This window comes from Lepidochelys olivacea (genome assembly GCF_965140295.1).
Source record: "Lepidochelys olivacea isolate rLepOli2 genome assembly, chromosome: 13".
In the NCBI taxonomy this organism is placed as follows: Eukaryota; Metazoa; Chordata; order Testudines; family Cheloniidae; genus Lepidochelys; species Lepidochelys olivacea.
The window spans coordinates 1379088-1392594 of NC_140423.1; the positions used below are offsets into that span (position 1 = coordinate 1379088).

At 52.8% G+C, this 13507-nt stretch overlaps 1 long non-coding RNA gene across 1 annotated transcript; it reads left to right on the forward strand.

The window, feature by feature from the left end:
• The first annotated feature begins 408 nt into the window (after window positions 1-408).
• On the forward strand, window positions 409-13153 carry LOC311529303. Its single transcript, XR_014713813.1, has 3 exons — window positions 409-526; window positions 7461-7603; window positions 13075-13153. It is a non-coding gene; the product is annotated as an uncharacterized lncRNA (long non-coding RNA).
• The last annotated feature ends 354 nt before the right edge of the window (window positions 13154-13507 follow it).

Here is a 13507-nt window from a genome sequence, read left to right on the forward strand (position 1 = left end):
TGACCTCCTGGCCCGGGAAAGGGACAAAGCCCAGAGGAGGAGGGGCTGGAGGGAGTTTCAGTTTGGGGCTGGCTGGGGACATGGAGTGAAGGGCAGACGTGGTTGTCTGGCTCACTGCCCCCCAAAATGGACCCAGCTGAGGGGTCCTGTTCTCTGCACCTACAAGCTCTGTGTTAGACCATGTTCCTGTCGTCTAATAAACCTGTTTTACTGGCTGGCAGAGAGTCACGTCTGACTGCGGAGTTGGGGGGCAGGACCCTCTGGCTTCCCCAGGAGCCTGCCTGAGCGGACTCACTGTGAGAAGCGCACGGAGGGGCAGAGGATGCTGAATGCTCCGAGGTCAGACCCAGGAAGGTGGAAGCTGTGTGAGCTGTGTGTCCTGCAGACAGGCTGCTCACAGAAAGGAGACTTCCCCAGAGTCCTGACTGGCTTCGTAGGGAGCAGTTCCAGAGCATCGCCCGGGGACTCCGTGACAACTGGTGGCAGAGGTGGGATCTACTGCACCCCATGGATGGCACTTCCTGCAGTAAGTGACAGGGGAGCAGTAAAACGAAGGGGGACCTGTGGAAAAGCCCCGGTGTCTAGCTCCCTTGCTGGGTCCCAAGGCCATAGACTCCATCAGCCTGGTGGGTGGGGAGGTGGACAGGCTCCCACTCCTGACCCCAACCTATATGTCTGTGTGGAGTTTCCTGGGGCCAGGCCCCTCGGACCTCCAGTGGGAGCAGAAGGTGATGGTCAATGGGGAGACATTCCTGGGGTGGCGAGATCCTGGGACAGAGAGAACTGTTGTCAGGCCCTGGGTGGTGCAGCCTCAGATGCTGAGGGCTGGGTGAGGGATGAAGCCCCTCGCCCTCCCTATGACCTTGTGCAGACCCAGGAGGGGTCGGGCTGGCTGGCCATTGGGGTTCTCCAGGATACCACCTGCAAGACCCTGTTGTGGGGTGACTGTGTGTCTTTGGGGCAGGATCCAGGCCTTGCTCCTGTAACTGCCGAGGGTTTGAATTTGAATCCAGGGAACCAATCGGTGGAGAGGAAAATGGTCAGTGAAAATGTAGGTTTCAGAGTAGCAGCCGTGTTAGTCTGTATTCGCAAAAAGAAAAGGAGGACTTGTGGCACCTTAGAGAAATAAATTGGTTAGTCTCTAAGGTGCCACAAGTACTCCTTTTCTTTTAGTGAAAATGTAGATGACCTGGCTGGCAGCAGGGAGGAGCTGCTAGGCTCAGGATACCTGCCTGCCTGTAACCAGACCCCTGGGGCTGGGTGGGACAGGGGAGGGGGGTCAGGGGGCTCACGCTGGCTCTGATGCAGTGAGGAAAGCAGCGAGCTCGCTGCCTACCCCCACTGGGACAGCAAGGGCAGCGCTGAGCACAGAGGGAGCTGAGACCCCAGCTGAGTGGGGGGAGACACAGGCAGGGCAGGGGATCTGTTGGGAGTGGCAAGGTGCAAGGTAAGGAAAGTCTGGATGAGCCTAGGCAGCCTTGTGAGCTGATGGCTGTGTCTAGTCAGCAGTGGGGGAAGGCGAGGAGAGTGGAAGCTGAGTGTCCCTGGACCTTACCTGTTAGCTGGGTGGAGAATTGGGACAGTGAAGGGAATGTGTCTGTGTCTGTCAGGGGTATTGACTTGCCTGTGGAGGGAGCTACCCTGGTCTCCAAGCAGTTGTCTGTGAACAGCCCTGTGTGCTGGGACAAGGGGAATGAGATCCCAACCTGTGTGTCTGGTAAAGGAGAAAGTGTGTCCAGCTCTTCTTTGTCTGTGGAGCAGACAGAAGGGGCCTTTCAGCCTGTGACGGTTGAGGGTCGTGCAGTTGTCTCAGAGCTGGTTCTGGATTCAGCTAAAGCCGAGGAAGGGACTGGTCCTAAGTTTGTGTCTGCTCGGGAGAATGGCCCTGTAACTAGGTCTCATCCAGTTAGTGTCTACATAAAATCCCAGAGCCCAGACAATTCTGGTGCTTGTATTTTGCCTGTTGCTAGTGTGTTGTTGGGAAAGGGTGTAGGAACTCTGTCTGATCAGGGTAAGATCCTAGCCAGGGCACAAGGAGAGCATGAAGGTGTGTGATTGTGTTACCTACGGAGGGTGTGGAAACCTGTCGCAAGAAGGAAAAGATTCCTGAACTTGTGTGTGTCAAAGGGAAGGAGAATGCTTCTGACGTTTGTGAGTTTGCCTGAAAGGGGATTGTGTGGGAATCTGCCGGAAGGGCCAGAGGTAATTCTGGATGTAAGGGAGACCCAGAAAGAGTCTGTTGTTGCTCAGGAAAGTGTTCCTCTGAGCAAGCCCTAGGTAAAGAGGGTAAGAGCAGAATTTCTGTGAGGGGTGAATTGTTGCACAGAAAAGCCCCTCGGGAAAGGAATCCTCATGGAGTCTTTGCAAGCAGTTTACTGCCACTGAAGGGTGTGAAAGTGATTTAATCAAGAAAGCTTCAGTTCCTTAACAGCCAGAAATTTTCCATTGTGAATGGATCCACTGACTTTCCTGTTGAAAGATCCAGTGAGGATAGCTTTGAAAAGGTCTCAGATGAAGTGAAAGCTGTTAAGAAAGTTAAACAGTCCTATAACCAAGTGGCAGTGTTTGGCCAGCTTGTTGGGGAGAAGACCCAATCCCAGTTTGACCCCCTGGGGTTTTGGGGTAGCCAAAGGGCACGGGCCGCATAAACCTTCCCACATGCGGCATGGGAGTGCTATCAACCACCTCCGACCTAAGGGAGGGCCTGAAACTGGAAGGGCCTGGTGTAACTCCTACCAAGGAATGGGAGAGATGCTGGGGCATCCATGGGAACGTTGGTGGCTTCGAACTTCCCCAGGTCACTGGCTAAAGTGACCCCGCTCAATTCGAACTCGAAGAGGGGAGAGATGTGATGAAGTGGGACTGTTCTTAATGTTTCCTCTGAATAGTGTGGGGGTGCCTCAGTTTCTCCTATGGAGTTCTTAAGTATCTAGGTCGTGGGGTAAGGGTGTATGATCGTTACAGAGCCCTAGAGGGCAAGTGTGTGCAAGGGTCTGGACACAGAGAATGGCCGACACCCTGTTTCCTGGCAACTGACTGCCTGGGCCCTTCCCCCCTGCAAGGTGAGAGCTAAAGGGTTGGAGAACAAAGGAATCCGGTGACCTCCTGGCCCGGGAAAGGGACAAAGTCCAGAGGAGCGGGGGCTGGAGGGAGTTTCAGTTTGGAGCTGGCTGGGACATGGAGTGAAGTACAGACATGGTTGTCTGGCTGCCCCCCAAAATGGACCCAGCTGAGGGGTCCTGTTCTCTGCACCTACAAGCTCTGTAAAAAGAAAAGGAGGACTTGTGGCACCTTAAAGACTAACCAATTTATTTGAGCATGAGCTTTCGTGAGCTACAGCTCACTTCATCGGATGCATTCAGTGGAAAATACAGTGAGGAGATTTATATACACACAGACCATGAAAAAATGGGTGTTTATCATACACATTGTAAGGAGAGTGATCACTTAAGATGAGCTATTACCAGCAGGACAGTGGGGTGGCGGGAGAGAAAACCTTTTGAAGTGATAATCAAGGTGGGCCATTTCCAGCACATTTGCAGGAGTTAACAAGAATGTCTGAGGAACAGTGGAGTGCAGGGAGGGGGGGAATAAACAAGGGGAAATAGTTTTACTTAGTATAATGACTCAACCACACCCAGTCTCTATTCAAGCCTAAATTAATTGTATCCAATTTGCGAATTAATTCCAATTCAGCAGTCTCTCCTTGGAGTCTGTTTTCAAAGTTTTTTTGTTGAAGGATAGTCACTTTGAGATGAGAAATCGAGTGACCAGAGAGATTGAAGTGTTCTCTGACTGGTTTTTGAAAGTTATAATTCTTGACATCTGATTTGAGTCCATTTATTCTTTTACATAGAGACTGTCCAGTTTGGCCAATGTACATGGCAGAGGGGCATTGCTGGCACGATGGCATATATCACATTGGTGGATGTGCAGGTGAACGAGCCTCTGATAGTGTGGCTGATGTGATTAGGCCCTGTGATGGTGTCCCCTGAATAGATATGTGGCAGAGCTGGCAACGGGCTTTGTTGCAAGGATAGGTTCCTGGGTTAGTGCTTCTGTTGTGTGGCGTGTGGTTGCCGGTGAATATTTGCTTCAGGTTGGGGGGCTGTCTGTAGGCAAGGACTGGCCTGTCTCCCAAGATCTGTGAGAGTGATGGGTCGTCCTTCAGGATAGGTTGTTGATCCTTGATAATGCGTTGGAGAGGTTTTAGTTGGGGGCTGAAGGTGACGGTTAGTGGCATTCTGTGTTAGACCATGTTCCTGTCGTCTAATAAACCTCTGTTTTACTGGCTGGCTGAGAGTCACGTCTGACTGCGGAGTTCCGGGGCAGGACCCTCTGGTTTCCCCAGGAGCCTGCCTGGCGGACTCGCTGTGGGAAGCGCACGGAGGGGCAGAGGAGGCTGAATGCTCCGAGGTCAGACCCAGGAAGGTGGAAGCCGTGTGAGCTGTGTGTCCTGCAGACAGGCGGCTCACAGAAAGGAGACTTCCCCAGAGTCCTGCCTGGCTTCGCAGGGAGCAGTTCCAGAGCATCGCCCAAGGACTTCATGACAGTATGAAATCCGGGGAACGTTTCAGCGGCTGTAGCCTGGTCTGCCTGGGAAAGTTTTACCAGTTACAGCGATCTAGTTACCCCCGTGAAATCCCCGAGACACTGCTGATAACTGGGGCTCCAATTTTACCCAGTGGGCTCACCTGTGAAAAGTGCATGAACATTCCTCAGATGTCACCATAACCAACGCTAACCAACGCTGGTGGGGAAGAGGGAGACGGACAGAGTTAGTCTGGAGTTAGTCCAGCCTCCTGCTAGAACTCAGGGACTGTATTAGGGTCATGCGTGGTAAATAAGAAAAGTGGAACCAAGAATCAATTAACCAAACTGGTGGGTTGGAAACTAGGCCTAACTGGTGGACAAAGTCCTGAGGGGCTGGGCTGTTCCCCCCAGCACTGCCTTCGAGGGGCCTTACAGAAAAAGACTTTGGGGAGAAAGTTGGCTACTGGAGCAAGCTTCGCCCTCATGGCTGCCACCCCTGGTGACCCCAGGCCTCCATTGTCCTGATCCTGAGAGGTGTCCTGACCAGCCCGGGCTGGAGGGAGGGACCCAGATGACATCGCCACCTCTGCTGGCTCCAGCTGGATCCCAACCACGCCTGGGATGAAATGGGATCAGACTTTAACAGCAGCAGCCCCAGCCCATCTCAGCTCACTGCTCTTTTCCCCAAAGGACAGTTACTGCCATCCCTTATACCAGCTAAAGATGGTCAGACAAGGGTCCTTCTAAAACCCTCCCCAGCTACAGGGACAGGGAACAAGGGATGGGATTAAAACGGAAGCCTTATTTAATGCTTTATGTTTCAAAGGCTTTAACTGTTTTCCCTTCTCTTCTGTAGCTTTAATAAAAGGTTAAAAGGAGTTTTCCTGGGGTGTTTGCCACGGTGCTGAGCAGGCTGAGGTCTCTGAATTCCAAACCCTGGACTTTCTTTAATGCTGGACAGTGATTGGCCCATGTATCCCATCTAAATTAATACACCACCACTCTTGTTTCCATTTGTGAGTGGCTTTTTTCAGCTCACCAGCCACCCAAGAGATAGATGCTAAGCTGAAAAAGGCCCCCTTCTAGGAAATGGAGCATGATATCAGGCTTAAAGTCGTACCTTAAGGTACACTGAAAAAACCTTCTCAGGTAGACAAGGCCCAAGAGACTCAGGGCAGGTCTACACTGAAAACGCGGCATTGGTGACAGGAGAGAGCTATGTCTGTGGGGAGAGCACAGCACTGTCTACATGGGAGGTGAAATCGGTGTAACTGTCTCAGACAACCCTGAGCAACGTAGTTCTATCAGGACAGTCTAGTGTGGACCAGACTGTAGCAACCTAATTCCCATTGACTTTCAGTGAGATTTAGGCTCCTGTGTGCCTTAGGGCTTGTCCACACCTAGAACGCTACAGCTGCGAGTGCTTCAGTATAGACGCTGCCTGTGCCGATAAGAGGGACTCTCCCGTCAGCGCAGGTTCTCCACCTCCTCAAGAGGCGACAGCTAGCACTGTCTGCACGGGAACTTAGGTCAGCTTATTGCTCAGGGTGTGGATTTTTCACACCCCTGACCTACGTAGTTAAACCAACTTAGTGTAAACCAGGTCTTACTTAATTTTTGAAGTGGGGCTTGGACTCCTAAATCACTTTGATGCTTTTGCAAATTGGACCCCAAAGCCCATGTGCTATCTGCCCAGGCAGGGTCCTGGGCTCTCCACCCTCCGCCAGGACTCTCAGAGCTGGACGGTGCGCCATGTTTCCCGAAGCCAGATCAGGCTCCGGCCAGACTCGGGTAGCAGCTTTCACAGCCCAGTCAGCCCTGGCTAGAGCATTACGGAAAGAGGCCCTTTGCTGTTTTTCTCCTTCCCTTTTTGTGGCACTCACATGCAATAACAGAGGGTTTGTCCTCTCCCATAATGAGGGCCTTGCAGTGGTATCACCTCCCAGCTCTTTTAGCAATTATAAAAGAGGGGGAAAAAAGAAAGCCACATGCCTCTCTCTGCAGAGCCCCGTGTGGCGGTTCTGGGGGTGAATTCCGGAAAGGTTACAGCCCATTTGCATTTTACCCTTCAGTAATTTTAACACTTACGGGTGCAATTAAGAGGCGAGTCTGGAGTTATGAAGCTATCAGTGAGCAGAGACCTGAATACTAACAAACTCCAATGTGCATTTGCCTTCCTGGGCCGTCTGATTTATCAGTGATAAAACTGCAATAATGCCGGTAGATTTCCATCGGCCGCTGTAATGGGGCTTGACTACATTAAATGCACATTTTTTAACTTGTCTGATAGCCCAGCCTCCTAAAAGACATTTAAGTGATGGGTTTAGTGCTCATTATGGATAGGCCATTGATAGCCACAGAGAGAAAGAGTCGTCTGTTATTTTAATAGAACGGCAAACCCGAGACTCCTCTGAGGCCACCAAGTGCATCCCTGTAGCCCAGCTGTGAGCAGGAGGGATTACCTTGTAGTCTCCTTGCCACGCTCGTCCCAATGCGTGCTCCATACTGTTCTGCCAGCGGAGCCCTGTGCCGGCCTGGAGGGACACTTCTCCTTTCCCCAGTGCCCAAGAGGCTGGGTTTCCAAAGGCCTGCGTGTAGCCGGACGATTCACATTTGATCTTCCAAAACCAAATTCTCCTCAGGGAAAGCCCCAGGATGTGTGCTGTGCCGAGGGCAGGGGCACAGGGTCAGGGCAGAAAAGGTACAACAACCTCCTTTTCACATGCAGGGCTCTGTAAACCTCCTTTCCCTGTGGGCCTGGCTGGGCAGAGGCTTGGAGAACCGGTCAGCCCCAAGCCACTTGAGAGAAGCTGCTCTTTCCTAGCGCCCTCACCCTGAGGTGGTGGCTCTGACTGGGCTCGGGAGGGACCAGCAGTTTGGGTTTGCAATGGTTGTATGAACGTTTGCTTTGGTTTCTCTCTGTGCAGCTGATCAAACCTGTGGCCCGGTTCTCTGCTTGGTTACGCTAGTGAGTCCAGAGCACCTTCATCTACAAGCAGAGAGATGCTGGCTTTACCTGGGGTCACTGATCGCAGGATTCGTCTGGCTGTGCTTCGCTCTCAGACTGTCGGTGAGTTTGTATTTTGTAGCTCCCCTCCAGGTTGGCCCCATGCCCCCAGAACCAGCTGCCCTGAACTGTGCGGAAGCTCAGCCCAGCTTGGGATGTCGTGATTTGGGACCGTCCCAAGTTCTGAGATCAAATGAACCCCAAAAGCTCAAAGCGAAGCTCGGACAAACGGGGTGAGTTGCATCTGGTTTTGCACTCAGCCCTTGTGAAACTGCTGGTTCCAATGGGAAATGGGGAACCGAGTCCAGGTTGGATCAGTTTGTCAATGGGCTCACAGTGTTAACAAACCTTCTAGTGCACCTGGGCAGAGTGTCAAGTCTGTAAGGAAGCCCCAAGCTAGGGGAGTCTCCCAGGGATTGGGATTTTACACCAGTAGTTCACTTGGCTCTAGTCAGAACCCAATGCTCTTCTATGCACAGGAGGTGGGTCAGACCCCCTAGAAACCCACTCCCCCTTTGGACCGGCAGTAGGGTCAGATACAACTGAGATAAGGGTCTGGGTGTTTTAGACCTTGTAATTGGGCAGAGTCCACACCACAGGAGGAGGGGCTGGGAGCTGCCACCTTACCAACAGTCATGTTGGAAGGGTTTACTTTGGCTTCAGCAGTCCCTGTGCACCCTTCTCTTTGGACCAGCCTGTGCCTGGCAGAAGTGGATGTGGCAGGTGCAGCAGGGGCGCTATCTGGTGATTAAGGGGTTAACTTCAGCTCAGCTTTCCTGTCCTCTTGCGAAGGTGGCTGGGGGGAGGGTTGGGTTCGGCACCGCAGGTTATAGGTGTAGGTGAAACCCCAAAGCCGTAGTGGGAGGGGGAGACCGAGACCATTTGTGCCCCTGCGTTTTCAGCTTGTGTCCCTAGTGGTGGAGGCCTCTGCCTTTTTCTGACTTGGGGGTTGCTTTGTGTGTGGGGGAAGAGGTGGGCTGCTGGGATTAGATCCTCAAAACCACCAACTAGGGTGTGGCCCATTTACGGAGCAAAGGAGCCAGCCAGATCTCTGCAGGCTCATTGCATCTGTGTCTCTGACCACGGCTATTCTGTTCTTTCTTCTTGCACCTGACCGCAAACTCTCTTGCCAGTGCTGGGTTTTCTGAAAGGAGGGTGCTGGTCCTTTAAGTTTCACCACAAATTAATTGGATACTTTTGAGCTCAGTCTCATGATTTCTTCTTTTTTTTCCTGAAGCAATTTGGTCTGAGATTTCTTTCTTTCCCTCTATTATCCACTCTGATTAACTCAACCGCACCTGTCAGCTTTTATTCCATGGAGCGGGGAGTAGCTTGCAGAAACCTGTTAAAATGCATGAGTTTTATCACATTCACTCTTTCCTGGCCAACCATGCTGAACTATAAGCAGGAATGGGATGGAGCTGACAGGGAGAATGCAGCTGCTGGCTCCTACCCAAAGGCAGAGCCCTTTCTGGCTAGCAAATAATTCCCCGGCTTGCCAGGGGGTTCTAAGAAAGTCACTTATAGCGACCTGGCCAAAGAGCTCAGTGCCCACTTAGGCACCTATTGGAGAGGGCAGGTTTCCAAAAGTGTCGAGCACGCCGTTGCTCCCACTGAGAACAATGGAGAATCCGGCTGGGACAGCTGGCCCTCAGTGACTCCTGCTTTCCCTGCCCTCCGGCCTGGGATATAATTATTATTCCTACATGGAACTGAGCTGGGACTTTGCAGCTTTTAGGCCCCAAGGACTCCCAGCCATGGGGGCAACATAACACCCACTGGTGGCCTTGACCTGGGAAGGGCTCCACCCTGTGTCTAGAACTGTCTGACCCCTTTGCTGGCAGTCTCGGCACAGCGACCAAGGAGGGAATAAGCTGCCTCTCCTCCCTAAAAGTTAGGGCTCAGGACCACAGGGGGGCGAATGAGAACGGAGACAGCCCAGCTTTGCAGCGAGCAGAGGGTTTTGTCTGTAGCTGATGCCCCGCAGCCAGCCAAGCCAACGCCTGTCACCAGCCGTCAATTCACTCGTACAAAGACAGCAACGGGCCATGGGACAGCAATGGGATGAGCTGTGAACCTTGATTCAGTCATGCCAGCCTCTGGGCAGGTGTGATCTCTTGCAGATGGGGCTGGCATAGTTTTAGAGCAGTTCAGGGGAGGTATGACACAGGAAATTAACTTCCTTCTCAGCCCCATGGAAGCGAGGCCCAGGGTGATGTCCAGGGTAGGACAACATGAGCTCAATGTAGCAATGAATTCCCTTCTGCCTATGGCAGAAGCTGCTCCCTGGGGTTAGGAGGGTCCCTGGGAGCTGAACCTCTCCCATCTGTGAGAGTCACCCCCAAAGGCAGCCCCTGGGCAGCAGGACATCTGTATGGGGTACTACAGCACTGAGGTTGGGGTGAGTCGCCTGGGGCCTCGTGGCTCTATTCATGTGACGGTTCCTGTGGGGACGGTGGTGGATGAGATCCAGGAGTGAATGAAGAGGCAGAAGTGAGGACTGACTGGGCAGGGTGGCTGAGGGGGTCAGGCTGATGGGAGTGACAAGGGAGTCAGGCCAGCCTTCCCTGTTGACTGCTCTCAGGGGTCCTGGGAGGAGGGACAGCTCAGGGAGGGCGCAGCAGAATGGAGCATTTTGGCTGTGGCCTACCTAACTTCGAATTTTGGGTGCCCAGTTGGAGAACTCCAAAGCAGCTTGCACTGGGCTCCAGCAAATGGGCAAAATCAGTGGCCACTTTCAAACATTTTGGCCTAAAAGTGCCCTTCAGTGAAAGGGCAAGTTAGTGTGGTGCAGGGGTCGAAATGGGACTGGGGAGGCAGAGTTCCTGTGTCCTATTCCTGCCTGGCTAGAGGTAGGCAAACCACTTAGCTTCTCAGCCTGCTTGCTCCTCTCCAAGACAGGGACACTGATGCTGGTACCTCCCTCTGGGAGAGGCTGTTGGGAGGCTTGATTGACTCCTGTTTGCAGAGTGGGTTCAAATTCTCTGTGGAAGAGGGTGCAGCAGGGTGGGATCGGGGGGGGGGGGGCGCTGTGCGTGTGCACAGAGAACACCTCGCTGGAAACTTGATTTTTTTCCACTGTGCAGCACTTCTCACTCCAGAAAAATTGTTTATGTTGCTTTTGCCTGGTCGGGAAAACTGAGAGCTCTTCTGAGGCAGACACAGACCTAGCAGGAGAGAGAGACTCCCCCCTGCTGCGCGTCCCCCCCCCGCCACACTCCAGCAAAACATTTCTTAGTTGCTGCAGATTTACTGCTTTGCAAATGCTAATTTTACATTCCAATTATAACTTGTTCCCTTTTTCTCATTTTAATAAAAGCGAACGCATCCGGAAACATTACTGCACCCGGGAAAGAGCAAGATCTGACATAATTCAAAAGTGGCTTCAATCAGGCTGTTTTCCTAATGGTTTGTCATATCAACCCACAACTCCCAGCAATCCCCCCTTTACTCCCAACCCCCTGAGGCATCATTTACATTTCTTAATAACCCCTCATTAATATTCATGATGTGGGGAGGGTAATAACGGCTGAGTGCACACCACTAATTCAATTTCAGTGAGCCTCAGTGTGTTTAGTTAATCACCGGGGGACCTGGGTTACTCAGTACAATTATTTATTCGGAATTAGATCTTGAGGCATCTGGATTGAAAAGTGAACTAGGAATAAAATTAAAAAGGGATTCTCCTCCTCTGTGCGCTCATCTTATTGTAGCTCCCCCCCGGGGCGCCCCCCTCACCCCCTGCCAGAGGTGCCGTGCACCTCCCCACGTTGCAGCAGGGCTGAATAGAAAAACTGTTGGTTTTTTAGTGGCACTTCAGTTGCACTGATGGGGAATCATCATGACAGCGGTTTGTTTGTTTTTTCCTTTTAAGAAATTGTTCCAAGGCAGGGGCCATCTCTGAGCCGCCACCTTCTCCGTGTCGCACGGGCCAGCCCTGAGCAGGATCCGCCCGCGCAGTCTGTGGCCTCAGGGTCTGCTGCAGGGAAGGAAGTGGCGTGGTGGTTACCTCCCCAGCTGCGCTGCAGCAACCGGCCTTTGGCCCTGAAAGGGGTGAGGCTACCCTGGGAGTCAGGAGCCCAGGCATTAGCTGGCATGTGTCTGATCCTGCCACCCAGGAACGGGGCTGCCTCTGAACCTCTAACCCACACAATTTCCTCTCTCATCTAGAGATATGACTGGCTGGGAAATGCCTGCGTTCGCCTGTCCTGTTTCCATCCCCCTCCCTCTCTCTGGCTCATTCTCATTAATAATGGATCCAGCTGCCTCCTCTTGTAATCTTCACAGTCTGGCTCAGACATGGCTGAATCTCCTTCTCCGGGCACATTCCTCCCAGTGGAAGGGGATGGCTTAGAAAGCACCCCCGCCTCCCCGCCTACTCTGTGCTGACAGCTGCTTGGGGACTGGTGTTTACTGTGTCTCTCTCACACCCTGGACTCTGCTGTCCCTTAATGTTCATTTCCCTTTTTTCTCCCTCTTTCCATTGCAAAAAAGCAGCTGCTGAGCATTGCGAGGGGAAGGGGGGATTAGGAATATCAGGGACGAGAGGCACTGGATAGCTCAGAGGCTGGTACCAACACAAGTCCAGTCCTTTGACCCTCTGCTCCCATGTAGGTCTAATCACTGACAGCACTTCCTCTGCCCGTATACAACAGCTGTATCTGCCGCTGTCCTAACGCACACACGTGTCTGAGAGATGCTGCCGACAACCGAAATGAAAGCGAGAACTCAGAAGAGGGAGAGGAAATGATAAATAATTTAAATATAAAAAGGAATAGAAAACCTCAGTCAAACACGCCTCACTTTCAACAGCTCTTTCTTGTGTCCTGGTGGAACAATTTACATGGAAAACTTCCTGCTGGCAGTTTAATGGCTGCACGGTGTCTCCTTGGGTGTTGTGCAATGCCAAGGCTCGCCTGGGTTTTCAGGCCTGTCTCTGTTACTGCTGTTACTCACTGGTGGTGTTATGGCAGCAGCTAGAGGCCCCAGCTCAGACTAGGGAGTGCACTGTGCCAGGTGCTGCATGCCCACTTAGTGAGAGCCAGGCCCTGCCCTGAGGAGCTCACAATCTAAGCAGACAGAAGGTGGGAGGGGAGACAGAGGCCCAGAGAGGGGAAGTGACTTTCCCAAGGCCACACAGAAAGTCAGTGGCAGAGCCAGGAATAGAAGTCAGGTCTCCGGACTCCCAGCCCAAGGCCCTCCCCAGCATCCCTGTTGCTGTCGTCCAGTGCAAGCCCTGCTAGGACTCAGTGGCCAAGGTATCGCTGCATGAGCTGACTGATCGTCTTCTGCTACTAGAGGAATGACCGTGTCCCTAGAGCGGGGGGAGGGGGAAGCGACATCTGAACGTGGGGAGGTGAAAGACAGCCTCAGAGGTATCTGAGCGCTGATTGACAGCAGCGTGCAGGCAGCCCAGTGGTGCAGCTTTGTTCTGAACCGTTTGGACTTGGTGGCATATTACACTTACTTAGCCCAGGGTGAATGACGACATGAGGGGCGGGGCAGGGAGAATCAGTCCTGTGTATCTGTTCCAGAAGCTGCATTTCTGCCCTGCCTCCGGGGGGAAGCCCGCACTGCCCCAGCGCTGCTTGAGGACGCAACGAGAACTCTGTGATTCACAAAGAGCCTTATTCAATAAAAGGTTAGTGCCAAAAAACAGAACAAAGGGTGTGTCTACACTGCAATTAGGCCCCCGGGGCTGGCCTGTGCCAGCTGACTCGGGCTCGCTGGGCTGTTTCATTGCAGTGTGGACCTTCGGGCTCTGGCTGCAGTCCAGGCTCTAGGACCCTGCGAGGTCTCATTCAGTCCTCAGCCTGTCTCCTACAGTGCTGGAGTGAGGGGAGAGAAGTGTCTGCTGGGGGGGGTCTTTTGGACCAGACGTTTAAAGGCAGAGCACGGCAAAAGCCAACCACGGTTTTGGCAAGCTGGGAAAGGTGCCACACCTGCAGCCACGACGCTGAATGGTCT